Genomic DNA, 7,307 nt, shown 5'->3' with positions numbered 1-7,307 from the left:
GCAACACTCACTGTTCATCCCATCGATCGGCTTCAGTTAGCAGCAGTAGCGAAGGAATCGCTCGATCGGGTTCAGTTAACAGCCATCGATCGATCGCTCGGGTTCAGTAACACATAGCCTGCAGTGCAATCCCTCGGGTTCAGTTAGAGCCCAACGCCTCGCTCAGGTTCAGTTAGAGCCAACGCCTCGCACACACGTGCGTACGTGTACGAGAGAAACGCGCATCGCTCGTCCCCCGACCTCCCACCATAACTGGGAACTCCTCGAAATTTTCCTCCCCCTCGCTTCTACCACGGTTTTTTCCGTCATGGACGGCCCAAAGAATGTCATGCAGCTGCGTCTCCGGCCCGCCCAAGACGAAAAGCCCATTTTCTGGCATGATTTTTTGTCATAGAAGTAGGAGCCCACCACATCTATGATGATACCGGGTTTTGTCACAATTATCGTCATAGAAGTGTCATATGTATGACAGAAAAAAGAATTTGTTCGGCCCAAAATGTCACGGATGTGTTTTTTTAGTGTGCGTAGAAGACATCATGCATACACCTAACAAGGGACGCCACGCGAAGCACGCGACACTGGGGACTACACTGCCGCTGTTGTGTAGCCTCCCAGCTGGAGCTGTCCTTTGATGACGGCGGAGTGGGTGAGCGACAACGATAGATAGGTGCCATTGGCGATCGTGGGAGAAGCAGACGAGATAAGCTATGGGGAAGGGGGAAATGCGACGCGGGACTCGCCAGCCATGAGGGTTTATATAGCAGGCTAGTAAGCATTGGGTTTTTGGGGGATTTCGTCGAGTCTGGCAGGAAGCTTGCGTGGCTGTGCACGAGAACCTGCACGATCGCGCGGGAACAAGCTCACCGATGATTCATTGGCACCTCTTCGAGCCACAGTTTGGCCAAAAGAATGCATGTGCGGTGCTCAAGCTTGTGCTCGATGCCTTCTGTGGCAGCGGGGTGACAAGACGTGTGAGAGGAGGACGAAATAACACGTACACATATAGTTAATAAAAAACTTTACGATTTAATTAGCTAGCACATGCCCGCTCTCTACGCAACGTCGCGAATGATTGTTCAACCACCGTGTGCTGTGGAATGTGACGTAGTTTCACATCATGCCACCGGCTCGCAACTGCCGGCCAGCTTGTAGACGACCATTCCCTGCGTATTCAATTGCTCTATGCGTGTGGTTGCTCGCGGTTCAGGTGGCTGCGCCGCGCTCTGCTCCCGTCCCTCCGCGCGCTCTGCTTGCATCCCTCCATGCGTGATGCTAGCGTTTGGTACCGATGCACGATCACGTACGTTTGTGCTGCCATTATGCATACGGTTGCACCGGGCGCGGTGCCACGATGTAGTTACCCGCTACAGAAACTGCCATGCGGACGTGCCGACAATCCAGGACGCACGGCCACCATTTATTCCCGCAGCCATTTACCTTAATCTCCCATGCCCCATGACACAATAAGCACACTCACGATGACACATACAGAGAGGATATCTAGCGGCTCCAATGGCGCTCCCCGTGGCTCCAATGGCGCTCCCAGCAGCTAATGACGATAACGGGCGGTAGTTTACCATGCCTCACGTAGTGGACACCCACATGAGGGAGAAGGACCTCCCGGTGGTGTACACGAATGACCCGGTCTCAGTGGAGAGCTCCATCCACACTATGGAGCAGTTGCTTGCTGAGGACAAGTACCAAGTGGTTGGCTTCGACCTCGAGTTCATCATCGGCTGTGTCGGGTATGATTAGAAAATTACCGTCGCCCAGTTGTGCATGCTCCATGACGTCCTCGCCTACCACTACCACCTGGACGCAAGGCCTTGCGAGCGTTTCGTCAAGTTTATCAATAGCCTTGACTATAGTTTCGCTACGGTGGATACCAATAACGATCTAAAAGCACTCAAGATTTCGGGCTTGGCCTGCCAGAATCTTGTCGACACCCGTGACCACTACATGGTCTGGGGCAGCACAAAGAACAATCAAGACTCCCTGGTTAACCTCGCCTCGGCCATCATCAACCCCTACTACATGAAGATGAAGGATGAGAGCAAGCAGGACAAGATCGCCTGGCACAGTGCCTGGGAGCAGAGACTGGATGAAGAACACGTCAAGTGCATGACGAAGGACGCGTACACAAGCGACGAGATATACAGGCAGATCGTTAGCATGAGGAAGTGCCTTCATCCTGCCCCAGACAAGGGATCAAGCCATAGAGCAGTGGCGGCAGTGTCTAAAGAAGTAGATGATTAGATGATCGTTTCCCCTAGTTTAGAATGCATGTAATTGTGTATTGAGGTGTGTGCGAATGTTTGGTATAGTCACTTATGTAAGTGGATGTTTATTTTTGTTATATATGTTGTTACTCTATAGACAAAGAAAATCAAATCGCACATGGAGTAAACTAGGGAACCCGTCGGTGATGATTTAATCAACCGCTGACAATTGTATATGAGCAAGCATTTGCCCACAACACACACGACTTATTAGCAGCAACCGTATGTGTTAATATTGGTCTTCGCACACATTTTTTATTATGGACCTGTTTGCCGTGTATCACACACATGTTGTTAAGTCGAACTATTTTTGTTGTCTTGACTCATCGCAAATAGTTCATCCAAGTGAAATGTATGTCGTATATCGCACACACACACTGATCTGGCTGACCATTTCTGTTGTGTTGCCTAATCACAAACAGTTCATCCGAGTGAACTATATGCCATATATCGCACACACCTTCATCTGCCAGACTGTCTCTGTTGTTATGCTCATCGCAAACAGTTGGTATGGATCAATTATGCCACGTATCTGTAACGCCCCGGACACACCCGCCGGTGGTCGTTACTCCTGGCGGGTGTGTCTGGGGCATTACAAGTTGGTATCAGAGCCATCCCCGACTTAGGAGCCCCCCTGCTTGATCAAATCGCTGACGTTGTTGAGTCTAGAACAAAATGTTTTGAGTCTTAGGATTATATATATCGGAGAGTAGGATTCTTTTTACTCCCCAGTCCCTTCGTCTCTCTGGTGAGACCTCCTGACGTAGAGTTTTGACTCTTCTCTCCTCAAATTTCACAAAAAAAAATTAGGATCACGCGGGTATCTTGGAATCGTTCCGATGGTTTTGTGACGAGAACATTGTTCTTGGTGCCTCTCGACATTTAGGGGTTGTGGCAGTGTCCCGGGGAGTTGAGCTCCGAGGTGTTGTCGTCACAATTTTATTGTTGCAGTTCTGGAATACCTGAGTTTGCCGACATCAAAAATCTCTTTTATGTAGTTGTTGGTGACATAACCTTGACGCCACCCAGTACTGGGGCGGGAGTTCGGGAGTATTGCCATAACTCGTATAACTGATGCTTTTCAAAGGTTGAGGTAAATGATTTCTGAAGGTTTCTTGGTTATGTGTTGAAGGATGGATACAGCTGGATGTAGGATTTGTTAGTTTTGGGTGAGATATCATGCTTCCCCTGTATCCCCAACACCTGATTGTATAACCAGAAAGTTTCGGGAGTTTATAAGTGGGAATTCAAGTATATCGTAGGATATTCTTCCAACAGAAACATGATACGACATGGGGTCTATCTTATGTTTGTTTCCAGCTTATTTTGCAAGCCAATCCTTTTTTTTGTTTTTCAGTTGTGGTATTCGAGTTGCTTCGAAGTCAAATATTGATTCCATACCTTTCCTAAGCGGTGTTCTCACATTTCTATGTGAATACTAATCCTTCTTGATCATCGAGGTTGTCATGTCAATTCTTTTCAACCGGCGTGTTTCTCTTCAAGTGGATCCGATCATTTCAACATCCACAAGATCAACTCAAAGTCTTCTCAACGTTATTTGTTTCATCCGTCCCAAGTTGCTTTTATTGTTCCCGCCCTCCCAACCCTTTTTCTTCAAGGACTCGGATTCCTGAATCAAGTATCCATCTTATGGATGTGAAGACTCTTCATTCTTGTCTTTCAATGTTTTACTCAGCGTTTCTCATGAAGATGCTCTACAAGTTCATCATTCTTCGTTCTCTTTCTTCTCCAGTGGTTTCAATTCAAGCTTTGTTGATCACATCCTTTTCCTCATTTCAAATGCTTTTCCCATGCCGGTGCACCTCATAATCATCCACTTCTCGCTATTCAATTGTTCCAGAGTGCTGAAGATCTCTCAAAAGAATCGCGTTTTCCATTCTCAATCCGTTCAAGTTATTTCGAGGTGGATATCTTGTTCAAGCCATTTAATTCAACCGGTGCAATCTCTCTTTTCGAGCAATCATTCAACGGTGTATCTTTTGAGTGGGCCCTAACCCACAGGTCTTTTCCCAGGATCTTACCTAACTCTTCTAATTTTCCCGGAGTTACTCTCAAATTCTTTTCCAAGTTTGACGTAAGAATGAGTTATCATCAGTCAAATGTCTTTCTCCAAGATCTTCAAATTCTTTTCATCGTTGGTTCAACCTTTCTAATTTTCATTCCGGAGTGTCTCAACAAATGCATAGTGGTGTTTCTCGTCATCATTCTCAGATTTGAAGACCGAAGAAGAGTTTTACTCCAAATCTTATCCGTTCTCTCAAAGATTCGTCATTCTAGCTTGTTGCCATCCTCTCATGATTGTTTTCGATTGTGAGAATTCTTTTCACCCATCCGGAGCATTTCAGGAGTTGTTTTCGTTTTTCTTGATCATCCAAAGGCCATCATTTCAGAAGATTTATTCATTCTCATCTTTCAGCTCTCGTTCTCCAAATCTTACTGGTGCATCATTCAAATATTCTCTAATCAGCTCGTGATCTATTCGTTCTCTTGTATAAAATTATCTCTTGTATCTTCGTTCATTTCCTAATTCTTCCTGGCGTTTTGCTATATTTTCTTCATTTGTTTTAAATTCTTACGGTGGTTCGTTCAAGATTTATCTTCCTTCGTTATCATATCAATTCATACGTTCTTTCCAAATCCAAAGATGGTTCGTCGAAGACCTTCTCAAGTTTGTGCCATATCTATCTTAATCCTTTCTAAGAGAATAAGTAGTATGCCAAATCCATTGTTGTCATCATTTTAATTGGTGAAGGACGAGCATAATGTAATTCTTATTCTTGTTTCATCGAGTAAATTCAATTCCTTATTCCGGAGGTTCATCAAAATTCTTGATTTCATTTGTTCATCTTTCTTTTCTGAAGTTCCAAGTTTTTTCCGCATTATCTTGTCGCGAAGCTTCATCTAAATCATTACAAGGCTTCACCTTGTGCTTTCAACTTTCCTTTCTTTTTATCATCATCTTGTTACTGGAGTTCTTCATGGAGGCTTACATGGTGGTTCATCAAGGATTCCTTTCATTCTTCAATTGTTCGTCAAGATTTCTCTCGAAGCTATTATCCGCCAAGCTATACTTCAAGTATTCTTCATCTTGCATTTCGAAGTGAAATTATTTCATATATCATCTTTTGAGGTGGTGTTATGTCATTGTTGATAATTTCCCTTCGTGTTCCATGATTCACAAGTTGTCCGGAATGACATATTTTAAACCCATCATTTTCAATTCGTTCATGAGATCCTGTGCAACCCATCAATCGTTTCATTGGAGTTATCTTGGGTTATATTTCACCTAAAGCTTTCCCTAAGGATTGTTGCTATTTATGGTGCTCATAAATGACCCAAGTTCTTCATTTATTCTTCTGGTGAAATAAGTTTCTTGTCTCCTTGTTCATATCAATCCAATCTATTGTTTTTCGTTAGTGGTAGAATTTCACCTCAAGATTTCGAGATGTTTTCCATAATCCCACAATAAGCTTACTCTTTTCGTTGTTGGTTTTCCAACAACTCCGTTGTAACCTTCTTGTAAGGGTGCCTTCCAAGCTCATTTGTGGCAGAAGTAGGCATTTTCAACTCCATTCTTTTATTACTACGATCTAGTTTCTATTCTTTTGTTTCGGAGGCATTGTGATGTTGCTATCTTCACTCATCATCTCAGGTTGTGAGGACCGTGTTCTTATCCATTTTCAACCGGAGTGTCATTTCCTTCATTCAAGTTCTCTCATCTTATCAAGTTTTGCCTCCCTTCTCAACCAGAGTGTTGTCTGAAATCTTTCTTACCCCTTGTGCCATTCTTTCAGTAGTTCCGGAGGCAGTGTGTTGTTGATTTCATCAAGTATCCTCTCATCTGGTAAATTTTATGTTCAATTCCTTCCATTTACAGTCGGAGTGCTACCCAAATTATATCATTCTTATTCCTTCTCTATCTTGTTTTAACCGGAGTGTTGTGGCCATCATTCCTCTTCTAACCGGAGTCTCATCCAAGTGCTTTCATTTTTCCAAGTCCATATCATTGCCTTCCATTTCCAACCGAAGTGTTGTCATATTTGGTCCTTATCGTTCCTTGTACATCTCATTTCAATCGGAGTGCTTGCATGTACTTTTTGTCCGTTGCAATCTTTTTTCTTATGTCTTTCAACCTACAAGGTTCTCGTAATGTTCCTTGTTCCTCTTTTCTAACGGAATGTTTTCAACTTTGTTCATCTTCGTTGTATTCTTTCTTTCAATTTTTTCAACCTCTCAAGGTTCGTGGTTTCACTCGTTTGTCAAAGAAGCAACTTAGTTTTACCTCTTCTCGTCCTCTTCCGTTTTCCCTCCGGTGCCATTCTAGATCTCGGGACGAGATCCTCTTGTAGTGGTGGAGTGTTGTAACACCCCGAGACCGTTGTGCCAGGTGTCTTTCAGTTATCCGCTGTTGTTGCCTTGTCATTATGCTTGCGTGTTGCATCTTGCCATGTCATTATGTGCATTGCATCATCATGTTTTCAAAACTTGCATCTGTCCGGGTTCCCCCATTCCTTCTGTTGTCCGTTTTGAGCCCAACCACACTCGCACGCGCTCGCGGCATGTCCGAAATATTATTTTATAAGTGGCCAGAAAATGTTCTCGGAATGGGATGAAAGTTGGTGTGCGGTGTTGTTATGTTGTTAGTAGGTCGCCTGCCAAGTTTCATCGCATTCGAAGTTCGTTTGACGCCCCAGCGGATAACTATAGCGACAATATAGTCGGTCAAATCGTCGGACGTTTTCGGTCTCCGAAAACTGTTGTCGGGCTTTCCCTCTCTTTCCTCCCTAGACCGTCTACACAATCCACTACTTACCATGAGGCCCAATCTAACCTCTCTCATCAGCCCGCGGCCCTCGTCTCGTGCGTGTCTGAAAGCTGTCCCGGACCCGACCCGAGCAGTCATCACCGATGGGTCCGAATCATCCCTAAACATCTATAAAACATCTCCTTTTTCCTATTTGGACTTCCTAACTATTTATTTCTCGACCATCCGATTGCGATTGGAGG

This window comes from Triticum dicoccoides, chromosome 2A (assembly GCF_002162155.2).
Source record: "Triticum dicoccoides isolate Atlit2015 ecotype Zavitan chromosome 2A, WEW_v2.0, whole genome shotgun sequence".
In the NCBI taxonomy this organism is placed as follows: Eukaryota; Viridiplantae; Streptophyta; class Magnoliopsida; order Poales; family Poaceae; genus Triticum; species Triticum dicoccoides.
Note: the sequence above shows the minus strand (reverse complement) of the source record.